Source organism: Leptonychotes weddellii, chromosome 5 (assembly GCF_054177405.1).
Source record: "Leptonychotes weddellii isolate Sample4059 chromosome 5, ASM5417740v2, whole genome shotgun sequence".
NCBI classification, from domain to species: domain Eukaryota; kingdom Metazoa; phylum Chordata; class Mammalia; order Carnivora; family Phocidae; genus Leptonychotes; species Leptonychotes weddellii.
In genome coordinates, this window is record NC_138373.1 from 3224421 (window position 1) to 3240398 (window position 15978).

Consider the following 15978-nt stretch of genomic DNA (forward strand, 5'->3'; position numbering starts at 1 on the left):
TCCCAAAGACATCTACTGGATTTGGTCATCAAGAAGTCATTCCCGGCCTTGAGCAGGACATCTCCAGATGTGATGGGGGCGTAAGACAGGTTGTGGGTGATTGAGGAGGGGGTTGAAAGGAGGAGGTGGAGATGGAGCTTTGGGGGATGATGGAATGTTCTAGACCTCCATTGCGGGGGAGGGTCCACGATGATATCTGTTTGTCAAAATTCATAGAATTGCACACTAACAAAGGCAAATTTCACTGGATGTAAATTACACCTCAGTGAAACTGACTTCATTGTAAACACTTCATTGTAAACACAAAATAAATCACTCTTACTCAACAATGATCCCTTCCCTCTCCAAACGACTCCGTTCCCTTCCATGCATCACATCTCAGACAGAAAAGATGATGCACATAAATATTTCTCTCCCGCTCCATTTTCCACTTTCTCCATTCACCAATCTTCTTCCCATTTTCCCTTCAGTGCAGACTTTCCTCTGTTCCCTTAATAGTCCCTGTTCTATAATTAGTAGCTCTGATAATTCTTTTATCATGTATGTTTTATTTCTAAATTACTCATTGCCGTGGCTGTCCCCTAATGCCTTAATTCTCAATTCCCTGATCACCATTTTTACAATCGTGCAGTATTAATAATATCTTCTATTTCAGTAGTGCCTTTTTTTTTTCTTTTTGTCTGATGAACAAAAAAGTACTTTGCAGGCATTTTATATCCCTGTGAGGTAGTTAGGGAAGGGAGATCCTGCAGATGGAAATACATGGGCACAAAACATGCAACGTGTGCTGCTCCCAGGAGATGGCACTGAACGTTGGCCAAAGCTCACTTCAGAGCTCTGTATCCCAAGAAAGGTGCGGGCCCCCCACCCCACGGTGCCCTCCCCCACTCCCTCCACACCTGGAGCAATCTAGAGTCAGGTCAAGCCCAGCCTCTGGGTGGGGGCCCATACTGGGCGCCTCCCTTTACAAGGTGGAATACAGAATCTGCCCCATCCTGACCCTGACCCAGAGACTCACTGCAGGCTGGTGTGGGAGACGCAGTGCTCACCTGGAGAGAATCGTGGAATTTCTCTAAGTCCAGAGACTAAATCCCCTGACTCTGATTTTAATAAGCACACAGCACAGCACACCCAGGGCTGCAGGTCCCAAGCCAAGACCCACCCCACCGGGGTGCCCTCCAGCATTGTTTCCCTGGGGTCCCTGGGTCCAAGCCCTTCTCTCAACAAATGCGGGACCTCTGGGTTGTTGGACTCTCCCCAGTATTCCTCCTCTGGCAGTACTCTGCCACAGAACCCACCTTGTCCCAACAAAGCTGGTGCCAGACAGTGTGTCTTCATAACAGTGCAGGGCATGTCACATACAGACCATACACATGGCAGTTAAGACGTGCAAAGCGCCTCGTGGCGGACTTGACCAACCATGACTAGTAGCGGTGGCCCTAAGAGGCACCCGGTCTCCGCTCATCACATGCACCCGCCGTTACGGATGCAGGGAGGTGCAGGTCGAAGGTCACTCTGGGAATAAATGGATGAGCTGAGTTTGGACCACAGACCACGCCCCTTCTCCTGCATTTCTCTTCTGTAAATCGTATATATACGAGCCATGGGTGGGGATTGGCAGAGGGTCCTTCCAAATCTTTGATTCCCTAGTGTCACGGTCATAAGCAGGTTGTGTTTTCCAAAAGAGACCATGGCCCTATCTGCCATCCCACCGCTCTTTTAAAAATATTAACTTGAGGGGCGCCTGGGTGGCTCAGTCGTTAAGCGTCTGCCTTCGGCTCAGGTCATGATCCCGGGGTCCTGGGATCGAGCCCCGCATCGGGTTCCCTGCTCAGCGGGAGGCCTGCTTCTCCCTCTCCCACTCCCCCTGCTTGTGTTCCCTCTCTCGCTGTGTCTCTCTCTGTCGAATAAATAAATAAAATCTTTAAAAAAAAAATTAAAAATAAAAATATTAACTTGACACTCCTTCTGTGGAGCGATAGGACCTGTGTCCCCTCCCCTTGAATCCGGGCAGCTTGGGAAGACAAGACTTCATTCACTCATTCATTTACTTTATATGTATTTACTGAGCTCCACCTATGTGCCCAGCATCCTCACTCAGACTTTAAAGACTTAAGACTCCACATTTGCATTTCAGGAGAGAAACTGCTCCCTCACAAGCTGCTCCTTGGTTTGCTTGGAGGAAGAAGACCATGAGGACCCAAGGTGGTGTCTCTGCAAGGTACCAGGCCGACCCAGTACCAAATCTATGCCCCGCCCCCCCCATTCCCTGGGAAGCTGTGCAGTGTGTGGAGCAGGGAGGAAACGTCCCACGTTAGGCTCCCCGTCTGACTGTAGAAGATCCAGCGTCACTCTTAGAACCTTACATGTAGCCCGGAGCAATCAGCATGACCACCCATCCCCTCCCTTGTTTGTGCGTTTGTATTTAATGCACACCAGTCCCCTCACTTTGTAACATCAGCTTCCCCTTAAATCATATCCCAATACCGTAAAGCGTCAGGCTGACAGGGACCTTGGGAAATGCACTGCTTTGATTAATTGTGTTTCTGGTTGACAGACTTGAGCTGAAGCCATTCTGCTCTGATTCTTGGTGTTGTAAAGCTTTCTACTCTCCAGACTCGGTAAGTGTCAGCTAATAAACATAATTGGATCCCACTTTGATGACAAGCCTTTTTGGACACTGGAGAACCTCTATTTCCATGTGAGGTAGGATTTCCTTGGCTCTGGGTTACAACCAGCTGCAGACGGGATTTGCATACTAAGGATGCAGGAGTCATGAGTGTAGGCTCCAGAAAGGACCACAGCCAGGAACCAGAGAACTTGAAGGAACCCAGGCATCGGTCTGCCTTCTTGGCATGCCTGGTCACTTGAGAGATGTCCCGTGCCCGAGGTACACAGGGCTTCTCTCCCTGGGGTCCGGAGAACCATGCTCAACTCCAGCCAACCTGGAGTCTCTGGTCAGAAATCAGCTCCAGAGCAAAGCCTGCATTTGCGGCAGGTGCTGAACAAGCATGGTGGCTCCCACTGGGACCATCAGTTGGGTGTTGGAGGCACAGTCTGGGGAGAAGTGCAGTTTCCAAAACCAGAAGCCTGAGTAGATAAGATCGCAGGTTTCCACTGCACTTTCAAGATCTGTGGTTGACGTACATCCCCAGACCTGGAAACACAATTCTAACTAAGCCCCCGATGTCGTGTGTTCTCTATGTCCTGTGTAATCAATGATCACGGTGGGTTGTCTTAGTCCCAGAGGCAGTGCTGAGATGTCGATATGAGTACAAGTGGTTGATCCGGGACGTGTGTGACGCGGTGTCTCAGATCACTTTGACACGTTCAGAGTTTTGTCTGGAGACAGAAGGCAAAAGCCGACAAAGTTGTATTCTATGCAAATAGGAGAGACAACTTGGTGTCTGTCGGCATGCGCAAACCCCAGATAATCTCTTTTCAAGTTTTAGGGCAGCACATCACTGACTGTTACCTTCTTTGAAAAATGCAAAACTTGTAGATTAGAGGAAATACTGGAATTCGTTTTCCATGGTGGTTTCTGTGTGTGTGTGTGTTTACTGTTTTTACCTAAAGGTTACAGTTTCAGAGACGCTTGATGCATCGTGTGCAACAGCGCCCCCTAGTGGTCGGTATGTTGTATCCTGTGTGTTGGCGTGTTCTGAGCTACACTGCACATCCCCCAGGGAAGGAGTCCCTCTCATGGGTCAATTCTGCTCCTCTCCTCCTGCCTGCACTTTCTTCTCCCAACACCTCATTTATCAAACCCGGGCTAGCTGCTGTAACAAACCAGCCCCAAATATGCTGGGGCTTAAAGCAGTAAGAATGTACTTCTCGTTAGTGGACCAGACCAAGGCCGGGGTGTTCCTGATGGGCTGGGGGCTCTGCTCCACCCAGGCATTCCAAGCCCCAGCCTCCCCGGGAGCCTCGCTGCTGTGGATGGGTCTGGGTCTCCCAGGCAGACGTCCCCGGCTGCCCACATGGAAGATCGTGAGGGAGGGGATACAGGGCCGGCAGGCGGGCGGTACCTCTGAGCACAGTGGGGACACTCCGGTGGCGGGCAAACAGACCTGACAAAGAAAGAGAGAAGCACACATTGGCAGTGGCTTTCGGCCCAAGCTATCCATCCGAGGAGCCACCCTCCTTCTGCAAGGGGGACAAATTCCCCTTCCAGCAGTGCTATGCCCTCCAAAAGAAAGCCTCCTTTCCATGGAATTATGAGGCAAGGTGCCCCCACCCAGCATCGGAGGCTCTCACAGCCTGATTTGGGCTCCCCCCTTCTCCGCAAGTGCCTTATGCTCTAGTCACCGCAGGTGATCCCTTATGCCCCCAAACTCCCTGCACTTCCCAGCCTCAGGGCCTTGGCTCATGCTATTCCTCCACCATAAATGCCTGTCCCTTCTTTGTCTAGTTGGGAAAATCGTATGCATCCTCTAAGACCTAGTGCAAACATTACCTCATTTCTGGAAGATTCCCTGACACCCACCTCCCCAGCAGCATTGACGTTTCCCCCAGCGGTGTCCCTCTAGTACTTTGTCACCTGTGTGGGTATCCATTTCTGCCTGCACTTTGGGCCCCGAGGGCTGGGTCCATACATAAGCAAGGCATGTGTTCAATACATTATTTTTTAATGAGGAAATAAATGGATGAACACGTCCAACCCGTTTTGACTCCTGCCCGGGGAAGGACTCCGCACATGTCACCACCCCCTGCCCAGGCCCAACATGCTTCGCTACAAAGACGAAGAACTCTCCGTGAATTGTAGAATTGACAGGAATCAGGCAACAGCTCTTTGTTTCCTTCTCAGAGGGAAATTTCTCATTCTCCTGGATGGCTACTCGTACATAATGCAAAATAATCACCTCTTCTCAGCCTAAAAACAGCTCTTCTTGAATCTAGCTGGCAGATGTCTCAAATGGAAGGCTCCAGTGCAGCTGAACGTGCAGAGCCGGAGAGTCAGGGATCCCTGGCACCCCCCACCCCACCGCCTTGCTCACACGGAGCCTGGCGAGCCCTGCAATGTCCGAGGGAGGGAAGCGCCGGGCTCCGGGCCCGACTCCAGAGAAGCCGCAACACCCTCCCATCTGCCTCCTCCTGCCTGCTTTCCCACCCACTGCAATCACACTGCTCTGTGTTTGCCCAGCATGGCACGGTTTTCCCAAACACTTCCATTCCCGTCTCTCGTGGGGTCCTTACCACCCCCCCGCAAGGGCACAACACGGGCCCCGTTACCCACCCCCCCCAGCCGGCTGTCCGGCAGAGGCCTGGCAGCAAGGGCAAGACGGAGCTTACTGGAGCAGGAGTGCCTCGGGGGCCGCCTCTGCGCCGTGGCAGGAATCCGAGATGAGCCACGGTCCCTGCGCGGGACACCCGCTCGGAAAAGCCCCGTGCGAATCAAGGCTGCTGACATCTGTCAATTTGAGAAAGGCCTCTCCAGCAGAGGGGGCAGCCCGCATCCTGCTGGGGAGAATGTAAATTGGCTCATCCTTCTAAAGAGCAGCGTGCTGATGCCTGCCGGATTTGGAAACGCTGAGGCTCGACATCAGGTGGAGAAAATCAATGAGTCAGGACGCAGGCTTCTAATTCCGGTCCTGCCACTGACGGGCCGTGTGACCTTGTGCAAAGCCTCAGGTCACTCTGGGAGGCCCTGTAAGAAGAAGATAAGGGTAGGCCTCCGGGGGTTTTCAGCCCATAGGCTCTCAAAGTTCATGACATCCTAAATCAAAAAGAGCCGCATTTCCCAGAGTGCAGCTATCGTACCAACACATTTGTAACGAGGCACGGGCTTCCCACCTAGTTCTATCTGGTGCCACCAGGTAAGAGGTTCTGCTTCTAGATCAGACAGCATCTGAACCGAAGAGCAGAGGCATCCGGAGCAGGACCCCTGCAGTCAGGAAGGTCTGGGTTCACACCCACCCTCACGCCACCACTGAGTGTGACCCTGGGCCTTCGGCTTCAGTTTGCTTCCCTGTAAAACAAGTCTACAAAACGGGGCTTCTGATAGTCCGCACAGTAGGGCAGACGGCATCGCGGTGAAGGCTAATCGAGATGACACAGCGCCTGCACGTAGGAAGTGCCCAGCAAACACACCTAATATTCTGATCATTCATATTGAACAAAAATGATAAAGACGGTTCCTTCAAAGTTAGTTGATTTAGGCACAGATGCCCATATATATAGGTAGGTAGGTAAGTAGGTAGGCAGGCAGGCAGACAGACAGATGTAGATAGATATTGAAGATTTCTTGACTTAATGAAGAGACTAGCTTAGAACAATGTAACGGAGGGCGCCTGGGTGGCTCAGTTGGTTAAGCGGCTGCCTTCGGCTCAGGTCATGATCCTGGAGTCCCGGGATCGAGTCCCGCATTGGGCTCCCTGCTCGGCGGGGTATCTGCTTCTCCCTCTGACCCTCCCCGCTCTCATGTGCTCTCTCTCATTCTCTCTCTCTCAAATAAATAAATAAAATCTTTAAAAAAAAAAAAAGAACAACGTAACAGAAAGACCTGACATTTTGAATTGTCTCAGCCCCACAACAGGTTAAGCTGCTGCCCCCACCCCCAGCCCTGATCCCTGGGACACCAGCTTCCCTCCAAGCAAGTTCTAGATGCAACCCCTTCCCCTCCCCCCACTCGCCCAGCCCTCCTGCCATATTCTTCCACCTTCACCATTGCTTGGCCACCAGTGTGTGACGTGCCAGCCCCTTGGGCAGGGCCTGCGGTAAACTCCATCCAGCCTTTCAACCCCCCATAGTTCCATAGAAACCTTGTCCGATGGGATTTTCACTCCAGCACAAAGAAGATGGGAGTTATTTTATCTCACAATCTGATGAGCAGCTTGGGATGGTTTTTTGTTTTTTTTCCTCCTTGTCAGTGTCAAGACTAGTGATCACAAGTTTCTATGCCTGTAGCAGCAGTTACCATAAATAAGTGAAGACTCGGAGAAGGAATCTGGCACTAACATTAGCATGATATTTCCATTTTGCTACAGCCATTAACAGAGGCTTTGGGCTCGGGGGACAATATGGTATGGTGGAAACTGAGGCTAAGTGGAGACACATACAGAACAGCCTCTGTGTTATAATTTGGGAGTGAGGGCCCAATTTCTCTACTTTCTCTGATTTCTCAGATTTTTCCAGATTTTAGACAAAATCTGCCAAATTTTAAAATATCGGCTCAATTTTGTTTCCTATGGGGTCAAATAAATCTGCAGGCCAGATTCAGGCCCTGGGCCATCATTTTGTGAGCTTTCATTGGGCCACCTCTTCCCCGTCACCTCCAGTGTGTGTGGACAAGAGTGAAGAGTGGCAGGGTCACCATGTGTGGTTGTCCAGGGTGTGCACTGCCCAAGGATACCACACCTAAAAGGCATCTCAGGCATTCAAGGTCTGTACTATGAATTTCAACAGTTTTCCAGCAGAGGGCAGTCACATGTCATGCTCTAACAAAATCAGCTTTTATCACGAACATTTTCGTGTCTTAAGGCAGGGGTCTCCTTTTTCTAATTCCCACAAAGATGTTATAAGAACCAGTGGCAATCCTGAGGGTGGGGAATTTTTTTTTTAAGATTTTATTTATTTAGGGGCACCTGGGTGGCTCAGTCATTAAGCGTCTGCCTTCGGCTCAGGTCATGATCCTGGAGTCCTGGGATCAAGCCCCACATCGGGCTCCCTGCTCGGCGGGAAGCCTGCTTCTCCCTCTCCCACGCCCCCTGCTGGTGTTCCCTCTCTCGCTGTGTCTCTCTCTGTCAAATAAATAAATAAAATCTTAAAAAAAAAAATTTTTTTTTTAATTTATTTGAGAGAGAAAGAAAGCGAGAGACATACACAGCCGAGGGGGAGAGGGAGAGGCAGAAGGGGACTCCAAACTGAGCAGGGAGCCCAGTGACGTGGGGCTCCATCCTGGGATCCCAGGACCCTGGGATCATGACATGAGCCGAAAGCAGACGCTTCACGTCTGAGCCACCCAGGCGCCCCCTGAGGGTGGAGAATATTGAAGTGTATGATCCCATCCATTCTGACTGGGTTGCAAAATGATGATTCCAAATACCAAGTGCTGGTGAGGTTCTGGAGGAGGCAGAGCCGCTGTGCAGCTCCGAGGGATAAATCAGTACACCCCCACTTTGCAAACTGGCAGCACCTAATCAAGCTGAACGTGCAAATACCCGTGAGCCAGCAATCCTACTAGGCGTATGCCCAACAGCATGCATCCATACGTGCGCCCAGAAAGAGCCCAGGCCAGAAAGAGCTCCGCATCAGTGACTGGAAGGATCAGTAAGTGGTGGCGTATCGGACAGCCATGCAAAAGAGTAAACCACTACGGGGCACCTGGGTGGCTCAATCGGTTAATCGTCTGCCTTCGGCTCGGGTAAACCACTACGACAAACCATAATACAGACAATCTCACAAAGCTCACGTTGAGTAAGCGAATCCAGCCACGAAGAGCACATCCCGTGAGATTCCACTTGTATAAATGTAAACAGCAAGCAAAGTTCACCTCTGGTGTCTGACGTGGGGACAGCACTTTCCCTGGGGCGGGGGGCGGGGGGAGGGGCACACAGGGAATCTCCTAAGGTGCTGGGAGGTTCTGCTTCTTGAGCTGGGTGGTGGTCACATGGATGGGTTCACTCAGGAAATCCACCCATCCATTCACACTCACGCTCTCTGCACTTTTCCATAAGCATGCAGTAGCCCAGTAAACAACGTCACAGTAGACAATCCCATGTGTGCATTGGGCAGGGAAGGGCTTCGGAGGAGAGAGGGAGAGAAACCACCAGACCCCTGGAAAACATTGCTGGCCTCTTGTTTCCTGGATAAAAGAAAATGTTACAAGTTATTGGCACACCCCTGGAGCCTGATGAAGTTGATTTGTGAGCAAGATGGGCAGCCACCCATCCCCCTGCAAAACGGAGATGCTCAGGCAAGAAACACCATGAGGTCAAAGTCTAGACCCAGCATTCCCCCATGTCCTGTAGATGACCGCAAGCGCTATCTGAGCTCCCCTAAAGTCTCGCAGTTCTTCTTGGCCTCCCCTGGCTTCGGGGCGCTTTGCTTCTGATGGCCTGCACCTGCAGAAATGGAGAGGTGCCTGGAGGGTGCACCCCCAGGTGAACCCTTAGTCAGGGACACACAGGTACTTGAATATGAAAGCCCAGCTCCTTGGCCTGAGCCCGGACAAACCTTCTGGGGGACTTTGCCAAAAACCCTGGCCCCGCTTGGCTTCTTGGTCTCTTCCGCCCTTGCCCCTCCCACCCTGGGACCACAACCCTAACGGATGACTTGCACGCCAATCACCATCTCAGGGTTTGCTTCTGGGGAACCTGACCTAGAAGACAGGGGAAAATGGATTCTAGCATCTCGGAGATTTCGAAATCTGAGAAGGCAGTGGCGGGGACTCCTGCCTCCCACATACATGCCTGAATATCAGGTTTCTGCAAAGGCCAGCCAGTGGCTTGCAACAAGCTTGCAAGCGGCTGTCATCATTTCCAGGACTTGCTATTACTCAAGTTGTAATGTTTTCTTTGGGTACACAGACATGCTTCCACGGGCAGTGCCCCAGGGCTGACAAAGCCTGCTCCCCACAGAGCCTTCTTAACCCATGTGTTGCTGAGCCTTAATGATTGAAGTGCTCAGCTGAAAAAAATAAAGTGCCAAACTGAGGTCTAGCGGTCTTCCTCCAGTTTGAAGGGGGTAAAGAATGGTTCCTCTCCGGGGCGCCTGGGTGGCTCAGTTGTTAAGCATCTGCCTTCGGCTCAGGTCATGTTCCCGGGGTCCTGGGATCGAGCCCCGCATCGGGCTCCTTGCTCTGCGGGGAGCCTGCTTCTCCCTCTCCCACTCCCCCTGCTTGTGTTCCCTCTCTTGCTGTGTCTCTCGCTGTCAAATAAATAAATAAAATCTTAAATAAAATAAAAAAAAAAGAATGGTTCCTCTCCTAGAACTTCTGCAGTGTCACGGGCGAGCGTGCACACTCTGGCCCTGGAATAGATCCAGGATCCAGCATTTACCAGCTGCTCATCTTAAGTCAAGCCACGGGCCCTTTCTGCCCTCCGAATGTCCCCATCTGTCCAATGGACACAAGAATGCCAACCTCTCAGGATTATAGTGAGTGTTGGTCAAAGATAATATTAAGTGGGAAACCGGCCTATGAAAAGGTGTTAAAGAAATGCAAAGAAAAAGTACAACTCCATCACAGGCTGGGCAAAAGTCAAGTCTCTCCCACTCTGTGGGAGCACAATGGGGTACCCCGACTTCAGAAATGTGTCTGGTAGCACCTACTAGAGCTACATCTACATACACCCCACATCCCAGCAAGCTCCCCCATTCCCAAGAGAAATAAGGGCCCGGATACACCCAAAGGCAAGTTCAAGAATGTCCACCGCAGCCATATTTATGATGGGCAAAAGCTGGACACAACCCATGTGTCCCTCAGTGGGTTGTAGCATGTAGAATATTCTGGTGATGGAATCTGATACAGCAACGAGAAGGAACAACCCACCTACCCAACAACGTGCACAAGTCTCACAGACTCTGCCGAGCAAGGAAGCCCAATCAAGTTCAAAAACAGACAAAACTGTCTCAGTTCAGGCTGCTACAACAAAGTTCCCACAGACTGGGTGGCTTATAAACAACAGGAACTTATTTCCCACAGTGCTAAAAGCTCCAAGTCCAGGATCAGGGTGCCAGCATGGTTGGGTTCTGGCAAGGACCCTCATCCGGGGGTGCAGACGCCTTTGCCTAGAATGATCCAGCAATTCCACTCCCAGATAAGTAACCAAAAGAGTGGAGAACAGGCATTCAAACCAAGACTTGTGCATGAATGTTCATTAGCAGCATGATTCACAAGAGCCAGAAGGTGGAAACAGCCCAGTGTCCATCAGTGGATGAACAGATAAACAAAATGCAGTCTATCCAGAGAGTAAAATATTATTCCTCCATAAAAGGAACAAAGTACTTTACTGCTACATGCCAGGATGTGGTTGAACTGCAAAATATAAGTGAAAGAAGCCAAACGCAAAAGGACGTATATGGTAGAATTCCATTTAAATGAAATACTCGGGATCGCAAATCCATAGGGACAGAAAGCAGTTGAGTGATTTTCAGGGGCTGGGGGGGAAAGGGAATGGGGAGTGGGTACAGGGTTTCAGTTGAGGGACAACGTTCTGGAACTAGATCATGGGGATGGTTGCACAATTTGTGAATTACTTAGTGCCACTGAATTGTGCGCTTTAAAATGGTTCAAATGATAGATTTTATGTTCTGTGTATTCTGCCACACACACACACACACAGCTAAACACAGAGCTGCCATATGACTCAGCAGTTCCCCTCCTAAGTAGAGAGCCAAGCGAAGTGAAAGCATATGTCCACACGAAAACTGTCCGCGAATGTTCCCAGCAGCGTGATTCCTAACAGCCAACGGATAGAAACAATCCAGATGTCCCTCAAACCATGATCGCATGTGTGAGCTTCCTAGGGCTGCCAAACCAAATTACCGCAAACCAGGTGCCTTGAAACCATGGAAATACATGGAAAATACATGGAAATGTACTGTCTCACAGCTCCGGAGACCAGATGGCAGAAATCGAGGCATCGGCAGGGCCGTGCTCCTCTGGGAGCCGGAGGAGAATCCTTCCTTGCCCTTTCCAGCCTCGGTGGTGGCCCGCCGAGCTCGGCGTTTCTCAGCGTGTGACTGCGTCACTTCACTTTCGGCCTCTGCTGTCACACGGCCATCTTCTCTCTGCAAATCTTATCAGGACCCCAGTCATTAAGGGCTCACTCCTCAGTACGACTGTGTTCAACTAGTTACATCCGCAACCACCCCATTTCCAAATAAGGTCACATTCTGAGGTATGGAGAGTTAGGATTTCAACATCTCCTCCTGGGAGGACCCAGTTCAGCTCATAACAATGGATACACACAACGTGGTCTGTCCATACAAGGGAATACTATTCAGTCAGAAAGGCGAATAAAACACCAACACCTGCGATGACACACAAAGCCCGAAAACATGATGCTGAGTTAAAGAAGCTGGACACACAAGGTCCTGTGGTGTGGGATTGCATTTATGTGAAATACCCAGAACAGGCGAATCCAGACAGAGTAGATTTTGGGGGCTGGAGGGAAGGAAAGAATGAGGATGGACTGCTGATGGGTCTGGAGTTTATTTTTGGAGTGATGGAAGTGCTCAGGAATTTAATAGTGAGAAGGGTTGTACAACATTGTGAATACACTAAAAACTAGTGGGTTGTGCACTTTAAAAGGGTGAATTTATGGTATGTCACTTATATCTCAGCAGGGAAAAAAAAGACTGTTAAGGGGTTAAAAAACAAGTTACAGACTAGGAGAGAATATTTGCAAACCACTTATTTAGCAAAGGACTTGTATTTAGAATATATACAAAAAAAGAACACTCAAAAATCCATTGGGAAAAAAATCGAATTGGAACATGGGCAAAAGAAACAAAAACACATTTCACTGAAAAAGATAAACAGATGGCAAATAAGCATATGAGGAGAGTTTGACAATATTAGCCACTGGAGAAATGCAATTAAAACCACCATGAAATGTCACTACACACCTACCAGGATGGCTAAAATAAAACAGTGACAACTCCCAGTGCTGGTGAGGATGTGGAGAAACTGGATCCTGCACACGCTGCTGGCAGAAATGTAAAACAGGCCAGCCACTCTGGAAAATGGTTTGATGGTCTCTCACAAAACCAAATATGCACTTACCATACAACCCAGAAATTACTCTTGGGCATCTGCCCAGAAATGAAAACTTACATGCACACAAAAACCTGTGCATGATTGTTCGACTGTTTGTAGCAGCTTTATTCATAATAGCCCCAGACTGGAAACAAACCCAGTACCCTTCAACAAACCCGTTACATCCACCACCATGAATGCTACTTAGCAATAAAAAGGAACAAACCATTGATACACATAATAACTTTTATGAATCTCAAAGGAATTATGCTGAGTGGAGAAAAAAAGCCAATCTCCAAAGGTTACATGCGATAGGATTCCAGTTATAGAACATTCTTTAAATGATAAAATGATAGGGAAGGACAACAGATCAGTGGTTTCCCAGGGGCAAAAATGGAGATGGGGTGTGTGCCGCCATAAAGGGGCGGCATAAGGGGCATCTTTGTGGGGGTGATGCAGTTCTGTGTCTTGATTGTGGTGATGGGTACCCAGACCTACACGTGAGATAAAATCACACAAAACTGCACACAAACCCCCACATAAGCGGTGAAGCTGAGTTCTGCAGCTTTGTACAAATGTCAATTTCCTGGGTAGGCGACTGGACTATGTAATTATCCATGTTACCATTGAGGAAAACTGGATGTAGTCCCTGGGACCTCCCGGTATATATATTTTTTTGCAACTTCTTGAGAATCTACAATGTGTTCAAAATAAAAAGCATTTTCAAAATAGATCACTTATTTATCTATTTAAGTACTGCCTGGGCACTAACGGGTCGGAACAGAGCCCAGCCGTGAACAAGCCGTGTGGCCAGCCCCATTATGGCGGCTCATCAGCAGCGCAGGGACCCCAGGGTGAAACCAAACGAAGCATCAAATGTTCCGTGGAAGGCTGCATCCCTTTAAGATTCTGTTTATTTTCTAAAAGCTAGAAAACCAGGAGTTGGTATTTATTGTTACGATATATTATTAATGATGTTTATCTCTGGGTAGTAGTATTACAGGTGATTTTTACCTTTCTTTTTTTTGTTGTTGTTTCTTTCCTGTATTTTCCCTTCTTCCCCCACAGTAAATCTGAATGCATTGTTTTTATAAGAAGAAAAAAATAAGTTACAGCGTCAGTCTTCTTTGGTTGAAAGCCACAGAAAGTAACTCAAACGAATCTAAGCAAAAGCGAGTCCTGGCAAGGATGTTGGGGGTTGAGGCAAAGAGTGAGACTTGCCCCCCCAACATCCATTCTCTCTCTCTCTCTCTTCCTTCCTAACAGAAGCCTGGCTTTAGCCAGGGTGGGAACCGTGTCCACTTACACTGCCCCTCCCAGCTTCCCTTAAAACTCGGGGTGGCTGTGTGACATTGTTATAGGGCAGACCAGTTATAAATGGAAGTCCACTGGGTAAGATATTTTTTTTAAGTGGCTGACTGTGCCGGCAATGCCCTTTTGTCCCTCCTGCCTCCTCATTCCTCCTGCACGGAATATGAACGTGATGTGATGGCTGGTGCTACAGCAGCAGTCATGGCATTATGTGACCTTGAGGATGGAAGGCATACGCTGAGGCTGGTCGGAGCAGAAAGACAGGAAGAGTCTGGGACAGTAGTGACTCTGTGGAGCCCCAGACCAGACCAGCTGCCTATCTGATATTTAAGCCACTCTTTTTCCACAGCCTGCAAACTCCTCCCTGAGCAATTCTGGGCTCACAGGACCCACAAGAAGCTGGAGAGCCAGGCTTGAAAACAGGCCAGAATGAAGGCAACTCAAGAGTTAAGAAGCAAGAACCACACCCACAAGGTTATGGGAGACCTCCTCACCCACATGTGAGGATCCTCCTTCTTGAGGGAGTAGCTGGGTTCGTAAACAGTCACCTGTGGGTGAAAGCAAACCACATCCTTTCCTGGAAGCCAAGCTATAGGCTGGGAAAAGGAGAAAAACACCTAAGTCTATACACTTGCCTTTTAAAAGTCCCTCTTTGGAGATTCTGCTTGCTTATTGTTAGAGTGTTTCCAGGGAGAAACTCACCTTCTCCTTGTCTCAAATAAAACATGAGTTATAAATAGATGTGCCCACATGTCTCCATCACGAGAGACTTCCCCACCATGCTGAATAGTAAACTTTGAGGAGCTGCTTGTGCCCACACACCCACCAGATAAGCGTTGCCCCCTCAGATGCCCGGGAGAACCTGCCTCCAGCAGAGAGCTGGAAGGACCACGGGCTCCGACTAAATATGGCATCCTATGGTGTTCCCTAAGGAAGAAGAGGAGTATTAGCAAAGCCCTTAGGAGCTCTAGAAATTCCATCCCGTTGTAATTGTCAAAAATCTAAGTGTCCCCAACCCCACAGGGGGCGGGGCCCTCATTTTGGCACATCCTAAGACCAAAGAAGGTCCCATAAGGGCACGGAAAAGAACCCCACTCATTTTGTAGCCTCTTTGTTCTTTTGCTCCAGCTTCGGTTTCCAGAAGAAGCATCCAGCTGGGTCTGGCTTGGGTCATGTGACCCCCTGTGGCTCCGGGAGGGTGGACGCCTGACTCTAAACCCCACCCACCGCCACTGAACTGTCTCCAGTGGGAAAGAGACAGGTGATTCCTCAAGCAAAATGAGAGGGAATGGGTACCTGGGAAATACACCTTTTCTTAACTTTTAAAGAGATAAAAATTAGATGTTCAAAAGACAAAGTAATCTAAAACTTTCACTTAAAACTTTTTAAAAGAGAAAACCGAAGTTCCAGGGAAGTGAGGTGAATCTCAGATGGCGTGTCTGTGCTTTACGTGTTCAGGTTTCTCTGCCCAGGTGAATCCTGTGCTGAAATCAACCTGAACAATGCTGTGATTCTCTCGGGCCGCACAAAGATGAGTGAAGGGGTCCCTGGTGTTGACAAGTCCTCCGTCCAGAGAGGGAGCAAGAGATATAAGCGACAAGCCATAAAGTGATTGGTAAGACCTGTTGAAGGTACCTGGCAAAAGCACCACAGGAGAACAGAGAAATGGGCTTGTTAATTTTGACCCTCAAGATTAGAGAAGGCTTCCTGGAGGAGGTGACCCTTGAGTAGAGGATAAGGATGAAGACCGAGACTTGGACCAAAGGACAGGGAGTTCTGAATGTCATGCTGGATTTTCCTGTGGAAAATGGAGTGTCCCTGAAGGTTTTTGAGCAGAGGGATAGAATACGGTCTTATCTCAGCAGGAGGGTAGAGATTAGATTGCCCCAGCGGGAGAGGTTAAAGGTCAGGAGACCAGTAAGAATGTGGTTGCAGTAATTCGGATGAGCCACGATAAGGGGCTGTTT

General features: G+C 49.3%; 1 long non-coding RNA gene across 1 annotated transcript in view; it reads left to right on the plus strand.

Moving 5' to 3' along the window:
* The window catches only part of LOC145721483 (uncharacterized), a 21075-nt gene extending 15886 nt beyond the window's left edge, over nucleotides 1-5189 (plus strand). Inside the window, exons 3-4 of the long non-coding RNA XR_014145177.1 lie at nucleotides 2138-2221; nucleotides 2558-5189. This is a non-coding gene — a long non-coding RNA (uncharacterized LOC145721483). The remainder of the gene's footprint in view (nucleotides 1-2137; nucleotides 2222-2557) is intronic.
* The last annotated feature ends 10789 nt before the right edge of the window (nucleotides 5190-15978 follow it).